The sequence below is a fragment of the Pseudorca crassidens genome, chromosome 7, assembly GCF_039906515.1.
Source record: "Pseudorca crassidens isolate mPseCra1 chromosome 7, mPseCra1.hap1, whole genome shotgun sequence".
In the NCBI taxonomy this organism is placed as follows: Eukaryota; Metazoa; Chordata; class Mammalia; order Artiodactyla; family Delphinidae; genus Pseudorca; species Pseudorca crassidens.
In genome coordinates, this window is record NC_090302.1 from 28,634,622 (window position 1) to 28,656,986 (window position 22,365).

Genomic DNA, 22,365 nt, shown 5'->3' on the forward strand with positions numbered 1-22,365 from the left:
AGGAGCAAAAAGAAACCTCTAGCAAATCATAGATAATGAAATGACTTTGACACTTCCATGCAGGCATTTTATAGAGATTTAAGGCAGGTACAAAAAACAAAGAGAAAATGAAGGAGTCTTTGTCTCCTTACCTCCTCCAAGTCTTGACCAGCTCCCAAAAATGACATGTAACAAAACAAAACAAGCCAACGGCCAATCAGAAAAGTCATAGGACCTGTAAAGTGCTATTATAATACTGCAAATTAATAAAGGAAGCACAAGTATTGTGAATTGGTAAAGAAGGAGATAAATAAAAGAAATATGGACTAGCCTAGCAAGAATATAATTCACAAAACTTAATGTGTGAGGCCCTTGCTGCTGTTTTGACAAAGACATGTATTTGGAAGGTATTTTCTTCTTTGGTTTTAGAAGAAATTAAAGAAATGTTAGGGGGAAATAAGCCACAATTGCCCTCCCTAAATAATCTGTTCGTCATATTTTACCATCCAGTGTTTATCTTCATACACCATACTTTAGAGTTGTAATCAGTGTAAATGACATTTTACACTGACAATTCAATTACTGTGCTAACATAGCAATTTTTCCATATGACTAAGTAGTTTTAAAAGTTATTTTCTCCTTTTCTTAATACTTTTATTTATTCTTACTTTAATCTCTCCAGCGAATAGGAGATAGTCCTACAAATATTCAATGGCTTGCCACATCTGAAAAAATGTAGGGCAGTTGTCAGGGGGACAGGGGGACATCTCTTCCATAAGTAAAAACAAATGATGACATGGTGCATCTTCTCCCACAAAGGAGGAAGCCCAATGCCTGGCAAGACACTCTGGGTTCTGGAAGTAGCATTTTGATGCCTAAGAATACTACTCAGGCCCACATACTATAAATGTAAAAACAAAAACAAAAAACCTACCATCTTTCAGTTGGGCCCAGAATAGGAAAATCTGCAACAGAACCAGATGGTGGTTCATGAAGTCCTGCCATGAAGGCAGTAAAATCTGCCAGACTTTATGGTAGGCCACAAAGATGCTGTGTGGAGTTTGTGGCAAATTCCAGTGGAAGAATCACAGTGAAGTCACCTTGGGAGCAAAGACACCTAAGCTAAGAATAAGAAAGTTAATTAATTAGAATTAATTATCTCCACTGAATTGTATGAATCATAGCTTTTAATATGAAATTTTGTCATAAGATTTTTGTAAAGCCCCAGTAATTGCCTTCCTGGACCCTCAATCTACATGTCTTTTTATTCCTCTGACTCCTACTTATTTCTCAGCTCTAAATTGAAATTTCATTTAATCATAGAAGACTTTTCTGACCCTGCCAATTTAAATGATCTCATCTCCAACTCATCCAGAGTTATTCTCTCTCTCATAGACCCTATTATTTTCCTTCATAATAACAATCACACTTGGTAATTACATTTGTGTGTGCGTGTGTTTTATATCTATACCCTTCTATATCTGTGTCTATATATAAGCATCGCGAAAGCCGTAATTATCAAGTCTGTTTTATTCACTGCCATATACTCAGTGCCTAGCACAGTGCCTGGAAATAAATATTGAATGAATGAAAGCTCAAAGACTTTTCTCTTTCGTATGAAGCTTTCTTGTAAATAAATATGATAAAGTTCACCAATTTAATGGAAATGGAATATGAACTTGTTATAATTCTGGCTCTCATGGAGCTTTCATTCTAGTCATGGAGGCTTTTTGAGAATGTAACATCTAAACTAATTATTATCTAATTATTAGATAGAGGCCTATCCTGAAAAAGGGAAATGGTGGAAGAGAGCATATTATATAGAGAGATGTTAGCAAAGGCAGAATTCTTTGGTGGGATCACATTTGGCAAATGTGATGAACAGAGCGGTCCAATGGGCTTAAAGAACATAATAAGTAGATAATTATAGAAGATGAGGCTGGGAAGGTAGGCAGAAACAAGATCATGTAGGATCTTCTGAGTTTTGGTAAAATGCTTTTACTTTATTGTAAGTGAAGTAGAAGATCATAGCAAGTTTTAAGCAGAGCAACAATACCTAATTCAAATCTTTACAATGCTATTCTTCCTTTATGGAAAATAGGTCAGGATAAAAGTGGATGGAAGGGGCTACCCTGGTGGCGCAGTGGTTGGGAGTCCGCCTGCCAATGCAGGGGACGCGGGTTCATGCCCCGGTCCGGGAGGATCCCGCGTGCCACAGAGCGGCTGGGCCTGTGGGCCGTGGCCGCTGGGCCTGCGCATCCGGAGCCTGTGCTCTGCAACGGGAGAGGCCACAGCGGTGAGAGGCCCGCGTACCGCAAAAAAAAAAAAAAAGTGGATGGAAGGAGTGGAAACAAGGGCACCAATTAGTAGACTGTTGTTTCAGTGTAGGAGAAATATGATGGCTTTAACTAAAGTGATAGTTTGGAGGCAGAGAGTCAAGAGAGGACTTAGTATACGTTTTCAATTCTAACATGAATTGAAGGTGGGTTGGTTGTGAGACAATGAGGGAAAGTAAAGAATCAAAGATGATTCCTACATTTTCGGTTCAAGAAATTAGGTGGAGGGTGGTGTCTTTTGTTGGTAATAAGGGTAGTTTTGGTTGGAGGCAGAGTCAGAAATCAGAAGTTTTCTTTAGGGCATATGTTAAATTTGAAATGCTTATTAGAAATCTAGCTGGAGATGTCAAGTAGAAGCTGGGTAGCTGAGTTTAGAATACAGGAAAGAGATCAGAGCTGTAAAGTACATAAGGAAGTAGTCAGTATGTAGTTGAAATCAAGGAGGTATGAGAAGAGAAAAATAGGGGAAAGGGCCAAGGTTGGTTGCCAAGCCCACTAGTATTTACAGATTCATTGGAAGAGGAGACGCCAACAAAGGAGACTGAGAGCAAAACCAGGATAACATTGCATCATAGAAACAAAGAAAATAATTTCAGGAGAGAAAGAGCCATTTAGTTGTCAAAAACTATTAAACACTTGAGTAAAATAAGGACCATTGGATCTGGCAAACTGGAGACCATTGGTAATCATGGCAGAAATAGTTTCAATGGAATAGAAAGAATGATAGCTCTGTTAGAGTAGACTGAAGGAGATAACACCTTAATAATATTGGCAATATCACTACTCCACTCTAATACCTATTCAGCAGATTAGATATTTAGTCAATAAATTCACCATTCATTTATGCAGTCATTTAACAGTTCTCCCTAGCAAGAAGCTAAGATTTCCAGGTAATTAAGGGATGGTCCCTGTCCTGAAGATATTATCTTTCAGATACCTCATAACTCTCAGGAATATATCATTAAGTTCTGGAAATTTTTCTAATATAGTTGTTCAATTTTGTATCTGCCAAAAGATGATTTAAAATTTTACCTCCCTGATGCTTTATTCAGGAAAAAATGAAGCTAAAGCTTGATTTAGTCATACACCTTTTCAAATTCTTCAGCCTGGCAGAGTGTTTTCATTCATTTTATAATGTCTTTCCATGTTTAATATATTAAAAAATCTTTTTATGAGTTTAAATGAAGTAGAGGATAGCTATTCATACTCATAACTTCTTTAACAAGTTTTCTTTATTTGCCCCATATCCTAGTCCTAAATGACTTGACAGTTTGGGGTCAATAACTGACTAAGAATAGATTCTCTTCTTAAATTCACTAGCTCTTCAATAACAGTAGAGGATTCATTACAATGAATGAGTTTCTTAGTGTAGTAATTAGAGAGTTTGATATTGATTTCCCATGCTGTGACAATTGCTGGCATTTCTGTGACAAAAATAACCATTATATTTAGAGAATCCTTTAAATACTTAATAGAAATAGAAGTTTGAGGCACAGATACATCCATTATTATATCAGAAGTAGTTAAAAAAATTTCTTTCCCTTTACCACAATCCAAAGATACTGACTTGAGATACAGGTTAGAATGCTCTTTCATGCTATTTTACTTTCAAAATGGAAGATGTTTATCATTATCACTGATACAGGGTTAGGGTTTTGTTTTTTTTTTTTAATGTCTATCATACAGAAATTTTAAAAGTGAAAGAAACCCATCTGGTGATCCCACCATCCAGAAATAATTGCTGTTAATATTTTTATATATAATCCCTTGTAAATACTTTTCTATGCTTATGTCTTTAAATTTAATGCCTGAGAATAGATCTGGCTGTTACAACAACACTTCTTCATGCTTTTCAGGGACTACTTCGTTAAATTGATTTTCCTGTTTTCAAAGAAAATACTAGTTTTTGTAGAAAATTTAAGTGCTACAGAGTAAAAAGAAACCCCCTCGCCATCACTACCTCTAATCTCATCACCCAGCTGTAAGAAGAGCCAGTATCAACATTTGGGTGGTTATCCTTCCAGAATGCATTTTACATTTGTAGTCAGCTTACATTAGTAGAGATTTTACTGTGGATAATTTCATATAGATTAAATCATATCATGCATACTATTTTGCAGCTTGCTTTATTTAAAAAAAGTCATGATATCTTTTTTTTTTTTTTTTTTTTGCAGTACGCGGGCCTCTCACTATTGTGGCCTCTCCCATTGCGGAGCACAGGCTCCAGACGCGCAGGCTCAGCGGCCATGGCTCACGGGCCCAGCCGCTCCACGGCATGTGGGATCCCCCCGGACCGGGGCACGAACCTGTGTCCCCTGCATTGGCAGGCGGACTCTCAACCACTGCACCACCAGGGAAGCCCTATGATATCTTTTAATAGAAATGAATGCAGAGTATGTCCTTCTGTGGCTGTAAGTTATTTAATCAGTCATTTATTAATGAGCACTTAAATTCTTTTCAGTTACTTTTTTTGCTATTTCAAGTTGCAATGAACATTCTTGTACCTTCGCATTTGCACTCTTGTCAGTTTATCTCCTTTTCTCCCTTTAATCTCAAAGTAGTTTTCTCTTAAAATATGACTCAGGTGTTCTTGCCATTTAAATGATATGGCTATAAATACATAGGGTGTTAATGGTCTGTCTCGGGATGCTCTGGACCCCTATATCTCCCCTTGGTTTTCTTTTCTGAGGAAGTCAGTGGGGTCAGATGGGGTCACAAAGTATCATCTAAATGAGTAAGAAGGAAAATAGGGCATTACAACCCCATCCTGTGAGACAAGTGGGTACACAATGAATAATTCCATTTATATGAAATTCTAGAAAATGCAAACAAATCTATAGAGACAGAAAGCCAATCATCAGTTGCTGGTAACGGTAGAAGGTGGGAAGAGCAGGGCAGAGGGATTATGAAGGAGATGAGGAAGCTTTTGGAGGCGATGGATATGTTCATACTCTTGATTGTAATGACAGTTTCATAGGAGTATGCATATGCCAAAACTTAGTAAATTGGACACCTTAAAAATGTGCAGTTAAAAAAAAATGTGCAGTTATTGCATGGCAGTTATAATGACAAATTATTGATAAATCTGTTAAAATATGACAAAAGGAATATTAATGAACACTGAGAGCTTTCAAATATACACAGTTGCTAAATTATCAACTAATATTACATATTTACATTTTGCTTTTAAATTTACAAAGAACTTTAATTGCATTTTCCCATTTGATCCTCACAAGTTTTGTTGAGTACACTGGACAGGCATTCTAATCCCATTTTACAGATGAGAAAACTGAGACTCAGAAAAGTTAACTTGCCCAAGATCAAAAAGCTACAAAGAATTGGGTCTAGACTTTTACCTATGCTGTGCTGACCTTCCATTCTGTGCAACTTTTTTTTTTTTTTTTTTTTTTTTGCGGTACACGGGCCTCTCACTGTTGTGGCCTCTCCTGTTGCGGAGCACAGGCTCCGGACGCGCAGGCTCAGTGGCCATGGCTCACGGGCCCAGCCGCTCCACGGCATGTGGGATCTTCCTGGACCGGGGCACGAACCCGCGTCCCCTGCATCGGCAGGCGGACTCTCAACCACTGCGCCACCAGGGAAGCCCTGTGCAGCTTTTATGATATCACATTGTCTCCCCCTCACCGGTTACACCTTTGATCCCTCATTTTCAGGATCTCTAACTTGATACTGCAGTAGGCAGTATACCGATTTGGAGCTATCATTATAGAAAAATCAATACCAAAACATACACAGTTTTTACCCCCAAAGAATTTACAGCAGGGACTCAAAGATATATTTGTACACCGACGTTCATAGCAGCACTATTTATAATAGTCAAAAGATAGAAGCGGGCTTCCCTGGTGGCGCAGTGGTTGAGAGTCCGCCTGACAATGCAGGGGACACGGGTTCGTGCCCTGGTCCGGGAAGATCCCACATGCCGCAGAGCGGCTGGGCCCGTGAGCCATGGCCGCTGAGCCTGCGCGTCCGGAGCCTGTGCTCCGCAACGGGAGAGGCCACAACAGTGAGAGGCCCGCGTACCGCAAAAAAAAAAAAAAAAAAAAAAAAAGATAGAAGCAACACAGATGTCCATTGATGGATGAACGGATAAAGAGAAAGTGGTATCTACATGCAATAGAATATTATTCAACCTCCAAAATGAAGGAAATTCTGACACGTGCTATATCATGGATGACCCTTAAGGACATTATGCTAAGTGAAATAAGCCAGTCCACAAAGGGAAAACTGTTGTATAATTTCATTTATATTAAGTACCTAGAATAGTCAATTCATAGAGACAGAAGGTAGAATGCGCTTCCCAGAAATTTCAGGGAGAGAAGAATAGAGACATTGTTTAATGGGAACAGAGTTTCAGCTTTGTAAGATGAAAAGAGTTCGGGAGATGGATGTTGTGATAGTTGCACAACAATGTGAATGTACCTGGTGCCACTGAACTGTACCCTTAACAATGGTTAGGTGATAAATTTAAGGTTATGTGTATTTTACTACGGTTTAAACAAAATTTTAAGGTGAAGTTTTTAACATACTCTTTATATTTATTTGGAAACTCAGAGACCTAGAAAGCATGTGTGGGCTTATTACCAAAAAAATCCCAAAGCGTCAGTTATTTACTTTGTTGCTGTTCTCAAAATGCACTTCTGCGACATACCATAACCTGTTAGCAAAATCAGGCTACAGAGAGCCTATCTCCATACAGAGAGGGAATGAAATAATAGCATATGAAATGTTCTCTGCCTCATGCCTGCACTCTGACTGGAAATCCCATAATTTGGAGCCTAGCTGAATTGGAAAAAGTCAACTACTGTAGTTGGTCAGTTCTACCACAATTTTTAGCTGTAGTCACCCTTCCTGTTTTCCCCTCTTGACTCCATCTAGTTCATTCTCTACATAGTAGCCAAAGAGCTTTAAAAATACATTATGGCATTATGCTAAGTGAAGTAAATCAGATTAAGACAAAGACTGTATAATTTCACTCATACATGGAATCTAAAAAAGCTAAACACATAGAAACAGAGAGTAGAAGGGTAGTGGCCAGGGGCTGGGGGTAGTCAAAATGGGGAGATTGGTCAAGTGGGAAAAAAAATTTAACATAAGATTAATAAGTTCTGGGGATATAATGTAAAGCATAGTGACTATGGTTAACAATACTATATTATATACTTGAAATTTGCTAAGAGAGTAGCCCGTAAATGTTCTCACCCCTCCCCCCACACACAATATGGTAACTAACTAACCTTATTGTGGTAACCATTTTGTAATATATATGTGTATTAAATCATAATATTGTACACCTTAGACTTATATAATGTTATATGTCAATTACATCTCAATAAAGCTGAAGGAAATACATAATTTTATGTAAAGTCACTGCCTCATGGCTTTGTATTTTGTATAGAATAAAATCTAAACATCTTACTGTGGCATATAAGGTGCTGCACCATATGGTCCTCACTATCTGGTCCCTTTGGAGCAGCTTGTAGCACTCTCTGCCTCTCTAGCATCCCCTAGACCACTGACATTCTTTCTTTTTTTAAACACGTCAGGGTCCTGCCACAGGGCATTTGCACATGCTATCGCCTTGCTTGAAAGGCTCCTTTCTCCACTTTTCAAATGTATTCTTCCTTGTCCTTTGGATCTCAAATATTACTTCTTCACAGAAGTCTCTCCTGAATACCTTATTTAACATGGGCCCACCCATTATTCTCTATCTCTGTTCCCTCTTTGTTAATTTCATGACATTTAACACAATTTATAATTATGTCATTAGTTGTTGACTCTTTTTCTGTTTCCCCTGACTTGAATCTAAGCTCTTGAAGGGCTGGGACTATATTTGTTTTGTTCACTATTAGCCAGAGCTACAGGAAGAAATTTGGCACATAAGAGCAAATCAATAAAAATTTGTTGAATGATTGAGTGAATAAAAACAAAAGGTAAATACAACCTAAATACCCATCAATAGAGGAATAGGTTTTCTATAAAATACCATTCTATTTAAAAGAATGAGAGATATTCCTACATAGTATTGTTAAATGAAAAAAGCAGGTTATATAACAGTGCATTCATTGCAGTAATATTTTTAATAAAAATGTGTATTTATATGTGAGTATATATACACCTATATGTATATACGTGTGTGTATGTGTGTGTAATTCAGAACACCTACAGAGGAAACTATTAACAATAGCCAAAGAAGGAAATAATACTGTAGAAGGGTGGGAACTGGATGATGAGAGACTTTAGTTTTTTTTTCCTTTAATTTTGCTAGAGTGAATTTTTACTTCTGTGAGTACATTCATGTTTTTTTGTATAATTTAAAAATTATTATATTTTTGTTTTCTGATACCTTTATTTAATATGTTCAATTTAATTTGGGAAATTGGATAATCAATAGGTGTGAAAAGTTACCAGAATCAATATATGGTGCAAATGGGATGCTATATGTAGAGATTAAGTAATTTCAAGCCCCTGAACTAAAATTGTTAGGTAAGAATAAATTTTCAATGTTGGAAACACTAGGGGTAAAATAATTACACATTTTTGCTCATTCAAGAAGATAAGTTATGTGCTATTGTCATGAGATTTCAGGCCTGAAATATTGATTTTTTATACCAATAATGAATTAATATATTTGAGAGTCTTACATTTTATTCAGCAGTGCTGCAATTGATAATGAAAACAGAAACAAGACATCAGAAGATTTTACAACCAAGAAGAGTTGTGTCCATTCATTCGTACACTTGAGCAGCTCTGTCACATTTACTCAACTTCCAAAAAGTAAGCAAACAAAAAAAAAGAGCTTTGTCTATTTTTATAGTCTGTTGGATCAATGTGGGAAGAATGCATATATCCTTTATATAACCGCCAATTCAAACAGAATTGCAGAAATGCAATTCATGATTGATTCCTGAAAGAATGATCACAAAATATAGGTCAGAGGGAACCTCAAGGATTCCATCCCACTTCCAGCATTTGGAAACGTGCACTTTCTCGCCCAGAGGAGGCACAAGTGCAAGACAGCTTCAGGCTCTCAAGGATAAGCATCAGACAGCCTTGTAGACTTTGCAGTTTTGGGCTTGAGGCCACTTCTTTTTCCAAGTTCTGCCTTCAACTTCTTTGCCTCAGGAATTAGAGTCTTTTCCTGCATCACTGTCACCTTTAACATTGTCATCACCAACAGATATGCTTCTTTTCCTAGCCTGGCTACAGAGTGGATCACGGTCTCCCAAGAACCTACTTTCCTTGATATTCTGAAAAGAGTGTAGTCTCTGTACCCTTGGGCATGAAATAGCTCAGCAACAATGCCTCAGAGTCACAGGCAGAGCAGGAGTGGTGGAGGAGAGCATCCTATGGTGTACAGGAAAGATGGTGGTATAAAACCATGATATACAATTTTAAGTCTCCATCGGTTCCAATGGGCAATTTCCAGCTCAGTCTGGATGGCCACCAACTCATTAGTGTTGAGTTCCATGAACATAGATTTCCAACAGGCATTTTCTTATTGAGACAATTTGAATATTAAAAGTATTTTCCCTCAATTCCTGATTATAGGAAGAACAATCTTCTTCCTCACTCCATGATCCCTGCATCTGACCATGAAATAAAGACTATTATTCTCTTGAAAGTATTAGGAGAAACTATTCTGGCCTCCCCGCCTCACTCATGCTCCCCACAGAAGGAAGGCCTTAACTGAATGGGAGAAGGTCACCAGGGTCACTGGCTTCTGTAAGGAACATAAAGGTTATGTTCATATATTCATTACCTTCTCCTCTCCTGGCCCCTCCCTGCAGTAAGTCTATTAGCTGATTATTTACCAAAAATAGAGCTGAGGGCTTCCCTGGTGGCGCAGTGGTTGAGAATCTGCCTTGCAATGCAGGGGACACAGGTTCGAACCCTGATCTGGGAAGATCCCACATGCCGCGGAGCAACTAGCCCCGTGAGGCACAATTACTGAGCCTGCGCATCTGGAGCCTGTGCTCTGCAACAAGAGAGGCCGCGATAGTGAGAGGCCCGCGCACCGCAATGAGTGGCCCCAACTTGCCGCAACTAGAGAAAGCCCTCGCACAGAAACAAAGAGCCAACACAGCCATGAATAAATAAATAAAATTTTTTAAAAAATAGAGCTGATGTTTTGATACTTCCAAACTCTATTTCTTAATATGTTCAGAAACGTAGAGGAGAAAGGTCTCCATAGAAATGTTCATTGCCTTCATGGCTTAAGTCTCAGATCGATAGATGTCTGTCTCAGATCCACAAACCACCAAGTAATGTGGATGTTTGAGACCGAATAAGGTAACAATACATTTAAGTAATGTTTATTGAACTTAGCACAGAAAAGACACTTACCAAACAAAACTAACAAAAAAAATGAATGAAGATAGCTCATATTTATTTAGTGAGCATAAACTAAGTGTAAGATGCACACACAATTGGTAACATACCACATCAATCAAGGTCCTTTCCAGAAACGAAATTCCACTCAGATGGTTTGAACTCAAGCGTCTTTAATAAAGGGACTATTTACAGAGGACTGGGCAAAGTTAAGAGAACTAACCATGGATGCTGAAGCAGCCAGGAGTAGAAATAGGCAAAAGCCATTCATTATGATACTTAGGTCTGAAGGACACAAGGAAGAATAGTGTTGCAATGGCCCAGTAAGAGCTGGCACCCTGGAGGAGGGGCCGTGGGACAGAAGAAGGAGGGTCAGATCTATTGCCATAATTTGCCAGAACCAGGACACTTAGGCAGAGAGAAAGCAAAGAAGAAAGACCAACTGCTTCTCCTTTTCTCCTGTCTCCTTTCAGTGTGTTGCATTGACCAGAAACAACCAGAAACTAGGCAGCCAGGGAGTCTGGGTGATGCAATGTGTAAGGATCAGCCTTAGGGCACAGAAGGGGGTAGAAAAGGATAGAGAATGGGCCAGTCAGAGCAAAGAGGGGAGACGGAAAATGGAAAGCAGTCAACACAAATGTGTAATAAGAATTATCTTAATTTTCAAAACTATCTTGTGAGATAAATACAGTTATTCTCATTGTAAACGTTAAAAAAAGTGAGATTTAGAGATGGTAAATAAATTGTTCAATTCCTGAGTCCACAGGCTTAATAACTAAACTGTTATAGATGCAGAGTATATGTCCCAAAATGCTTGCTTCAATAATTAATTGATTAACTAGGAGCTATATTTGATGTAAGTAGGCATGCATTGTCTTTATAAATATAAGCTAATTAACCATAGTAATTATTGGTCTGTAAAAGAGAGATGACTTTTCTCCCCTGAGATACCAAATGCCACTTAATTAGAATTAGGAAACAACTGAAGGAACATTCAGGATTAGAGTTGAAAGGCAGAGGAAACGGAGATTCACTAGAAACGAACTCTGAAAGGCAGGTTTTTCTTAGGCAGCCAACAGAGCATAAGTCCTCACTTATGCTGAGTTCCCACAAGCATCTTTCCTCCTCATACCTCCGGCGTGATTTAGACAAACGGTGTTAATCTAGTGCCTGAGCACACAGTTCATGCCCCGACTCTGAGCTTTTCTATGTGCTATTCCCTGGGCCTGAAATACCTTTCTTCCCTTTCTCTTCCTAATCTTATTTTTCAAACTTATTTTTCAAAGCCGTGTTCAAAGCCATCTCCTCTGTGAAGTCCTCCTGAAGGCTGGGGATGTGTCTTGCACTCCTGTGTACTCCTCATGCCTTACAAATAGCCTGAAACATATAAGACACTCCGTGAATGTATTTAAATTAATTAAACTAAGGAGAAAGTAAGAATTGGGTTCTGAAGATTGCAGACTTTGGGGGGAAGCAATATAGAGAGACACAGGACTGAAATGGGGTAGATATTAGAGGTAGATCAAATTGATACAAAAAGCCATCAATAAAGCTAATTTCCTATACAACACAGAGCTGGACTCTGTTCCCTTGAAACTGCCCACAGCACCATGTGGATGTCTGCTCAGTGTCTGCCACTCAAGGTCTCCCTGTATATCTCTTTGTTACTTACTGTTTGAAGAATTATGCACATATGTTTCTTTACCTTTCTCATCTTTACATTTTATCTTCTGTCTTATAATTTATAGCTGAAGTTGCATTGAATCAGTTTGATCACAAATATACATTATTCCTTCCCTAACAGAATGGCTACCTTTTACTTTTATTTTTAAAAAGTTTAAAGATCTTACTGGCTTTATTCAATGATTCATGAATCAGGCAGCATCCAACCTAACAGATGGAAAGGAGCTCCAAGGAGAGTATAGGCGGAAGGGAGCACGAACAAGGATGTTCTGCTAGCAAAAAGTAGATTGGCAGCAATGTCACTTTCCTTTAAGGGATGGGGTCTATCGGGCAGGTTACTTAACTAGAGCTGATTATGCGATTCCTGATTGACTGATTTAAGATTGCATTTCTGGGAGAGCCAAAACTGTAATTAAGTCTCAGTTTGGTGAGGTGGGGCTTAGCATAAGTGACTCCATTTGGGGCCTGTTGTCTTGTTTTTATCAGTCCCCCCCCCTTTTTTTTGGCCACACCATGCGGCTTGCGGGGTCTTAGTTCCCCAGCCAGGGATCAAACCCATGCCCCCTGCATTTGGAGCACAGAGTCTTAAACCCTGAACCACCAGGGAAGTTCCTCAATTCCCCCTTTTTGATGAGACTCTCAGTCTGAGATGTGATCAAAATTTGGCATTGGCATTACTCCCAGCTACTGCTCTAAAGTTCTCTTAAGTTTTTGCTGAATCTCTGTGGTGTTTACAGGTCGCTACACTGGGTTCACATTCTTTAAGTCAGTCATTCTCTTCATTCCTTTTCTGATGTTCTAGTTTTAGGGAAATCTTTTGCTTGCTGGTTAGTGGTTGCAAACATGCATTTGAAGATTTTGAGAAAATACGAAGCCCCAGGGAAACTACTGTGATTATCATAAGCGGGATAATTCCTAATATCTGGCGTGTACTTTGGAGCAGAATGGCTACCTTTTAATATAACCTTTTTATGAGTCATTATTCATTTCAAATTTGACATTATTAAAAGCTTCTTTTGCTCCCAACTCCACCTACCTCTCCCCACACCCAGATTTATATGGAGTTGATTGATATGTTAGCTAAGGCATCAGACAAGGCATGGAAGAGGCTATGATGATGAATAAGATATGGTTTCTGACACTAGGAGGTTTGGGCCGTAGCAGGAAGAGTAAGAAAAGATGTGCAATAATTGATCTAAAGAATATAATTTTTGAGGTGCAGAAATAATTGCTAGGGTGTAAAGAGATGAGATAACTCACTTCTGATAAGGAGAATAGGAAGGGCTACACGAAAAATACAACATCTTTTTATTTTTATCCAGTTTTGAAATTGCCATAGACTTTAAGTTTATGAACCAAGGAGCAGATAGGAGAATGATGGGTTTTTTCCTACCTCTTTTAAAGGGATTAGAAAAGGAATGGCGTTCAAATTTAGGGTGACACTGGAAGAAAGGGGGACACAATGCATGCCATAGAGGGGTGATTTATAAAGTTATTCAATTCAAGGGAAGCAGATGCTCAGAGCCTAACATGACTCAGGAAAGTCATAAATCTCTCCCCTTTTCACCCTGGGCCACCATATTGCACATCAAGAGACGCCATACACGTCATATTCTATGTACATGTAAAACAGTCAGGAGCCTCCAGGAGTCTTTTTCCTTATTGCTTTCTCATGAAATTTTAATATCACAGATATGCTGTGTGTCTTTTATGTACTGTACATATATCTGTGCTTCATACCTAAAAGAGTAAGATTTTTTTGTTCCTTCCCTTACCTGCCCCCCATCAAAAAGAACAAATTTTCACCCTCTTGGGAGTGATATCATCTGTGTTGAGAATGCTTGATGGGAAAGCATTGTCTATTCATGTTACAGGGGACATCTTTGCAGACCATAATGTGAATGGTTCTGCTGGAGGGGAGAAACCCAGATCCCCCATACCACTTCGAATCTCCGGAGAGATGAGACAATAATTAAGTGATCCTATGACAGGCAAATTTGATTTTGAGACATTTTAATTTCAGTCTCAAATATTAGGTTCTCTTAGTTGACATCTAAGTCACACCACAGGTACTGAGAAGAATTCCCACGTCTTCACAAGGCGGATGAAACTTTCCTGAAAGACTGTAGATCATCCATCCCACGGGCTTTTGAATGTGTAGCAGACTTTAATGAAGGATTAAGGCTGCTGCTCGTCCTCAGACTTTCCCACTTAGGACAGCCCCCCCACTTCCTGATTCTGCATCTCAAGTACCTTCATGAAGATTCATTCGTGTCATTATTCTGAACTGGCAAAGACGTTGCCGTATCACTTTCCTTCTTACTTTTCCTACGAAACTTTTTCATAGAAGAGATAAGTATAGAGATTTCTTTTTTTTCTTTTTTTTCATTTTAACAGTTTTTAATGAAAGTTGTATACAAGATTACTTCATTCCTGCATCTTCTCAATTGTTTCTTCCTTATATTTGCCCTTTTCCTTTCCTACTTGGCGAGATTTGACTTTACGTTCGAGGATCTTTTTGCGGTCTCTGTCCAGTTTTAGTCTGGTGATAACCACCTTGCTGGGTTGAATGCCCACATGTTGTGCCATTAGCCTTCTCCCGCTGCATTCGTTCAATGTAGATGACATACTTCTTCCTGTAAACTTGGACTACTTTGCCAATTTGCTGCCCTTTGTAGTGCCCTCGTACAACCTGAACTTCATCATCCTTCCGGATGGGCATGGATCGGACATTGTACTTCTGTCTCCGCTCTTTAGAAAAAGGGGAAGACATAATCTTCCTGCGAATGTGGGAAGGTGCATTGAAATGCCTTTTCTGGTTCTTGCTTCGGTCAGAAATCACAAAGGGATTGAACTTCATTTTGGCCGCTAGCGCTTCAGCGATGGCCCCAAAAGGGCGAGATTTATTTTCTTGCTGATGTGAATTGTCTCCCAAATACACAGAGATTAAAATGTGAGAGTGGTTATTGTTCATTACAGTTTTATTTATTTTATTTTTTTAATTAAAAAACCTTCTTATTGTAGTGAAGCCTATAACATAAAAGTTTCCATTTTATCCATTTTAAGTGTACAAATCAGTGGCATTAATTGCATTCACAATGTTATGCAACCAATCATCACTATTTCCAAAATTTTTTCATCACCCCTAGCAAAAACTCTGACCATTAGGCAATAACTCCCCATTCCTCCCTCTTCCCATCTTTAGTAATCTCTATTCTACTTTCTGTGTCAATTAATTTGCCTATTCTAGACATTTCATATAAGTGGAATCATACAATATTTGCCCTGTTATGTCTGGCTTATTTCACTTTGAACAATGTTTTTAAGTTTTATCCATGTAGCAATATGTACAAGAACTTCATTCCTTTTTATAGCTGAATAATATTCCATTGTATATATATCCTGCATTTTGTTTATCCATGCATCTGCTGATGGACACTTGGGTTGTTTTCATCTTTTGGCTACTGTGAACAATGTTGCAGTAAGCATTGACATACAAATACCTGAGTCCTGTTTTAAATTCTTTGACATATATACCTACAGATGCAATTGTTGAGTCAGGTGGTAATTCTACGTTCAGGTTTTGAGAACTGTTTTCCACCATTTTATATTCCCACCAGCAATGTACCAGGATACCAATTTCTCTACATTCTCACTAATACTGTACTCTCCTTTTTTTTTTTATAACTATTCTACTGGTTGTGAAGTGATATCTCATTGTGGTTTTGATTTATATTTTTTCTGATGATTAATGATTTTGAGCATCTTTTTAAAAATTATGGTAAAAAACACATAACATGAGATATCCCCTCTTAACAAATTTTTAAGTGTACAGCATTAATGTTGTACATAAGCATAAGCACAATGTTGTATAGCAGAGCTCTAGAACTTTTTCATCCTGTGTGACTGATACTCTGTATCCATTGAACAGTAGCTTATTTCCTCCTTATAGTTTAAATAACATTTTTTTCCATTACGGGGAGTCATGTATCATTATAGATATTTTAGTTAAAAATTGAAGAGGTTCTGTTTGGGATTGCTAGTCAGATTCTCTGTTTTGTTTTTTCTTCCCATTTTTCAGGTATTGTTCTTTGTAATGCCAAACAACAGAAAAACACTTTCATTTTCTTTAATCGAATGATCTGTCTTGAGAATAAATTGGTTTTTCAAGGGCCTCTTCAAACATTAAGACTCAGTGGTCACATTCAAGTTTATTAAATATAAAGAAAATTCTCACATAGAACACAAATCTAGACTCTGAAACCTCTAAACCTCTGACCCTTGGAAGATGTCAGTGGACCAGGTTCAGGTGATAATCTAGAACCATGGCTGATATTTTCACCAGCCATTTTCCTCTTTGATATTAGCCAGAGACCTGGTCTACACCATACCCATCCTTTCTTGCCTCGATTTTTGTGACATTTGATTACTATAAGGTTGGGAGATTTTATTGCATAAAGTTTAAAGGACGTGTCCACACTGGAAAGGAACACAAAAGTACCCAAGAAACTCTCCACTTTAAAACATCCAGCATTTCGTACAGTGTAATTCCTTCCTTATCCCCTAAAGACAGTTCTGATTCTATCGCGCCAGGCCTTCAGTAACTTCAAACTGCTGTCAGCAAAAAGTAAAAATTCCGGGCTTCCCTGGTGGCGCAGTGGTTGGGAGTCCACTTGCCGATGCAGGGGATGCGGGTTTGTGCCCCGGTCCGGGAGGATCCCACATGCCGCGGAGCGGCTGGGCCCGTGGGCTGCGGCCGCTGGGCTTGAGCGTCCGGAGCCCACGGCGGGAGAGGCCACAGCGGTGAAAGGCCCGCGTACCGCAAAAAAAAAAAGTAAAAATTCCTTAGCATGACATACAAAGTCATCTCAGCCTCATCCTATCTACATTTATGAACTCATTCCAAGCAAGCCTTTCTCTTACTTCTCCTATGTTACTGGGCTTTTCTAAACTAGACCTTTTTTTTTTCATTTCTCTGCCTGCTTGTCATTCCTTCTGTCTAGAAATTACTTCTCATGCTGACCACCAACAATTAACACCTGACACCTCCCTTAACAAGTGTTTACATAACTAATCACCCTTCTCTAATGCCCTCATGCTTTGCATGTATCTCCTTCACAGATCTTCTCCAATTTAATTGCAGTTATTTGTATGCAGGCTCGCTCCTGCTAACAGGCAGTCTCTTTTTAAGGGAATGGACAGTGCTAACTCGGTAAAGTGCTTGTGACACTATGCATTTATTTATTTATTAGGCTGAACTGTATAAAACTGCTGATATTTAACCATTTTGACCTACAAAAATGACAATACTTATATTAATAATGACCTACCTCATTCTAAAAATACCTCTCAAAATCCTGTCGAAGATACACTGAGACAGACAGTGTGCTCACCAAACATTGCATTTGAACCTCTATATTTCCTGGCTCCCTTGCTACTGGTTAGGGCCTTACAGCCAGGCCTGGTCAATAAAGCAACAAAAAGGTGAACAGAAGTGTGTCCCTTGGTGGCTGAAACAGTGAAAATAGCATGTGCATCTTTCCAGGTGCTCTTCTCTTGCTGCAATAACCAAAGTGACTGCATGTTCCAGACAGTGCAGCTACAGATGGTAAAACTTTTTACCTTGGGCTGGTAACTGACACATGGCACAAAGCCCTACACCAACCTATAATGTACATAAGCAAGAAATAAACCATGGTTGTGTTAGGTCACTGGGATTTCACTTTAATTTCTGGCTAATCTTACATACAAACAAATGAAACAAAATAGACAAGGAAATGAGGGAAAGGGACATAAAGGTAGAGAAATAAAGACAGGACAAGATTAAACCCAAAGTTTAATAGAGGGAGAGACTGGGAGTTTGGGATTGACATGTACACACTGCTATGTTTAAAATAGATAACCAACAAGGACCTACTGTATAGCACAGCGAACTAAAAAAAAAAAGATTAAACCGGAAGTGTCAGCCATTACCTGCAAGAGGTATGATACGTATTTGATTTGAGCTTCCTTGTGGTCCCCAAAAAAGAAGAAACACCATCTCTTGCAAAGTTCAATGTCTACAAAAAATGAAAACTAACTTATAACAGTGCTTTAAATTCTGGATAGATATTGAATGAATGAACTTCTTACTATCGTTATTTATGTGTATACTATATATCAGGAAAATAGCAATAGAGAATAGCAACATTAGCTCTGGAACAATGAAAAGAGTCTTTATCAGAGTGGGGCAGAGAAGCCTCTCAACTGTGCTGAGCCTCGCCTAACACTAGATCAATTACTACTGTCTCCAGAGGTATTAACTTTGAATTGCCAATTAGCAAATGATTCTAAACAAAAGGATGCTGATGTTTCGATAAACCACTCACTTTGTGCATGCATCTTTAATATGTTCTTTTTAAAAATACCATTTTAGACAATGTTCAACTGCATGTTAACAAATCCACAACAAAGGATTTTACATTAAAAAATTCTTAGCTCAGAGGTGAGAATAACACCTCCAATAACTTTGTGAGAATCATAGGTCACAGAGACTGACAGTAAGATATTACTAACTTTATTCTGCAAACTTTTGCTGAAACTAAGACAGTAATTATCTGAGTTGTTATCTCTTCAGTTACACATTTCCAAATTAAGATATAAAGGCAAAATAGTTATGCACTAACAGTATGTGTTTGTATAAGCATTTGAACTAAAAGGCTTGTGAGATTATGGATCATTTTCATTATCTTCTTTATACTTTGCTTTTCTCAAAATATTTAGTAATAAGCTACATTATTTTTATAATCAGAGAAATGCATTTTTAAATATATAAAATTAAAACATTTTGGTGTTTTGATCCAGCCTGTTCTCAGTGCTATCTACCCACCTCTCTTCCTCATTCACAGCCTTGAACTTTAAAGACAGGGATTATAACACACTTGCCACTTATTACCCCCTTTACTACCTCTATCTTTCAAAGCTTGAGGACAGAAACTCTTGTTATAAATAAGCTGGATAGGTCTATAAAATACAAACACCTCTGCATTCCCACTGGCAAAGTTCTTAGAGGAGACCACTCCTAGTTTACTTGTAGATACTCCTGCTTCAGCTAACGTGCCCCAGCCTCATCCTCAGCAATGCAATGTCCCTGTCTGTTTAATACAATCTGTTATCTCTTTGCTCGAAGCCAAAATCATTCAAACTCTCTCTATGCCCTTTTTATCCATTACTGAAGCTACACTATTCATTTCCAGAAATGCACCTCCAATTCTGTTACCCTCTTCAAAGCACATGGCATCTCTGCATGGCAGTCAACTTCTCATACAATGCTTTAACAAAGCAGAGAGAAGAATATGAGTCCTTTTTCATATTAGTTGATATAACATCTGGAACACCCATATTTTCATTTGGTGTTCAATAAGCAATTATAAAATCAGTCTATCAATAAATTATACCATATTACAATAATCTCTTGCTCTATCAGAAACTTAGGAAAATAAAAGGAACATCTCTGTTCAAACCATTAGACCCTCCATGTTTTGGGTAGACAACATTTGTGTGCATTTCACACACACACACACACACACACACACACACACACACACACACACAAAATCCTCCAGGTAGGGCTGAGTAGCTCACCAAACAGTCCTCATTTTGTCCTCCTGAATCTCCAGTCTCAGTTTCTCCTGAAGTGTAGTATCATAAGTAATTTGTCTCTGATCCAAAATAAAGTCTCTATACTTCCAAAGTTCAGGCCCTTTTGTTTCCATTACTCCTGAGAGCCAATTTATCGCTGCTACAAAGGAGCTACCTGGCTTTTCCCAGAAGAAATGCAAAAGACTACATCGTTAATACTTTGATAGAAAGAGCTGGCAGTATATTTAGTTCACACAACCTTCTGGAGGGCAGTTTTGTGATAAATACGATGTGTTAAACTTCTGCATAAACTATGACCACCAAATTTTACTTGTAGTAATTTATCCTAAAGAAATAATAGTGGATGTGTGCAAAGTTTGCTCAAAAAATGTTTATTATAAAATTATGATGTTTCTAGAAGAAAATATTAACAGCTTTTATTTCAAGATTAACAGCTTTTATTTCAAGGTAATATGCTTATGTCTTTTATTTTCTTCTTGATAGGTTTTAAAAATATATATGAGTGTTCCTATAATAAAACTGTAATCAGACATAAGAATTCCGTTTTCTGATCTGAAGATAGGCCTTGTCCACAGGCAATCAGCAGGACTGAGTGACTGATTCAAATAATTTCACCTTTCATGTAAGAGTTTTCCCTCCAGAATCAGAAGAAGGGTGTTGTCAACCCAAAATTCATTTAAGAAGTATTCTAAAGTAAAAGAAGGCCACTAACCCACACTGCTGTAACAAGCAGGTTTTTTTAGAAAGTCACTTCCCACTTGAACTGTCTGCATTGGGAACTAATTGGGTTTGATTTACTACGTGTCTCAACAGCCCTTCCAGCTCACAGGCTAAGCTGTTAGGTTTGCCTTGAAGTCAGTAAACCTTGGGTCCCTTTAGTTCTCAGTCTGGGCCTTGGGCATCATACAAGCATCATTTACCTTGATTGCCTCAGTCAGCGGCCTCTCCCTTTAACTCACTAGAGCTTCTGGGATATTTTCTTTTTATTCTCCACAATAAAATATCTTTCACAATTGAGATCTCAGAGCCTCAGATAAGAAACCAGTTAAGGTACCTTAGGCCATTTTTCTGTACCTTGAAAAGATATTATTGCTATGATCTATTGTTTTCTTTCAACAAAATTTCCTCTCTGAGATCCCTGTGTATCTCTTTGTGCCTCTGATTATTCCCGATTTTGAATAGCAGCATTATAAATTTAATACAATAGATATATACTGAGCCACTATTGCTTTGGAGACCATGTGTGTAAATTGAACTAGTACCCCAAATTTATAAAATGTTACCTTCTAAATATGAGGCCAATATTTTACTTTCAATATTTATTTTACATTAGAATTGCTACAATTCACTTAAGAGGCAACTTGGTAAGGAGGAAATAACCTATTAAACAGTTAAGTCATAGGTTGGATCCTGGGTCTGTGGGTTCTAGCGAGTCCCCATAGAAGAAACCCCTAGATGAACCATGTAACAGCTTGAAACGTCTCATTTCTGGGAAGGCTTGCGTGCTATGTATTTTAAGAGAAAAACATGCAAGACAGTAGTAGAACTACCACTTGAGGAACAGGCACCTGAGAATATCATAAGACATCACTTCTGAAAGTGCTCTCCAGCCATCCTTGGAGGCAAAGTCCTTGCTAGCTAACAAAGTGCTTTATGAATGCCAGAATGTTCAGCAAGACTGGTGGCTCCCTGGAAGTAACTGAGGTTGTAGCAATGGTTAGGACAACTTTGGAGCCTTGGGCTATAGCAACAAAGGTATTACGTGCAGGCCTTCATGGAAGACATACCTATGTGGTTGTTGACTGAGGTTCCCACAGACACTGAACAGAGTTCAAGGAGGCTGTAAAATCATGGAGGTGATATCACAGAGTTCGGCACACAGTAAGAAATCAGCATTCATTTTCCTTCCCTTCTCATTCTGAGATTACTTATGTCTAATATTTACTGTATAATCTACCAATAGCTTTTCTCTCTGAAGCCCCCAAGAAAAATATACTGCATCTTTCTCTAGAGTTATCAAAAAATCTTCTCTCAGCTGGATACCCTGTTATGTTTTGGGCTAAGAAGTGGGAAAAAATGGCCTTTGGAGTCAGAATACCTGAATTTTTCCTCTTTTACTGTTCTCTAAGTTGTAATGAATATCTGTGTTAGAGTATTTTTCTCTTATATGAAGAGAACATTGATTATACCAAAGCTCCTGAACCTTGCTCCATCCAAAATATAATGAGAGTAGCTACCTTGTGATTATTGCTGCCATTCTCATTTTTCAGATGAGGAAAATTTGGCTGTTAAAGGTAAAATACAACTGGACCAAGGTCACGTAGCTAATAGGCAACAGAGTTGGAATGTAAACTTCTGATTCTGAAGCTTATGCTCATAT

General features: G+C 38.3%; 1 long non-coding RNA gene and 1 pseudogene across 1 annotated transcript in view; one reads left to right on the top strand and one right to left on the bottom strand.

The window, feature by feature from the left end:
* LOC137227613 (uncharacterized) overlaps positions 1-22,365 on the top strand; it is a 435,344-nt gene that overhangs the window by 338,401 nt on the left and 74,578 nt on the right. The window lies entirely within an intron of this gene.
* On the bottom strand, positions 14,710-15,237 carry LOC137227007 (large ribosomal subunit protein uL24 pseudogene; annotated as a pseudogene).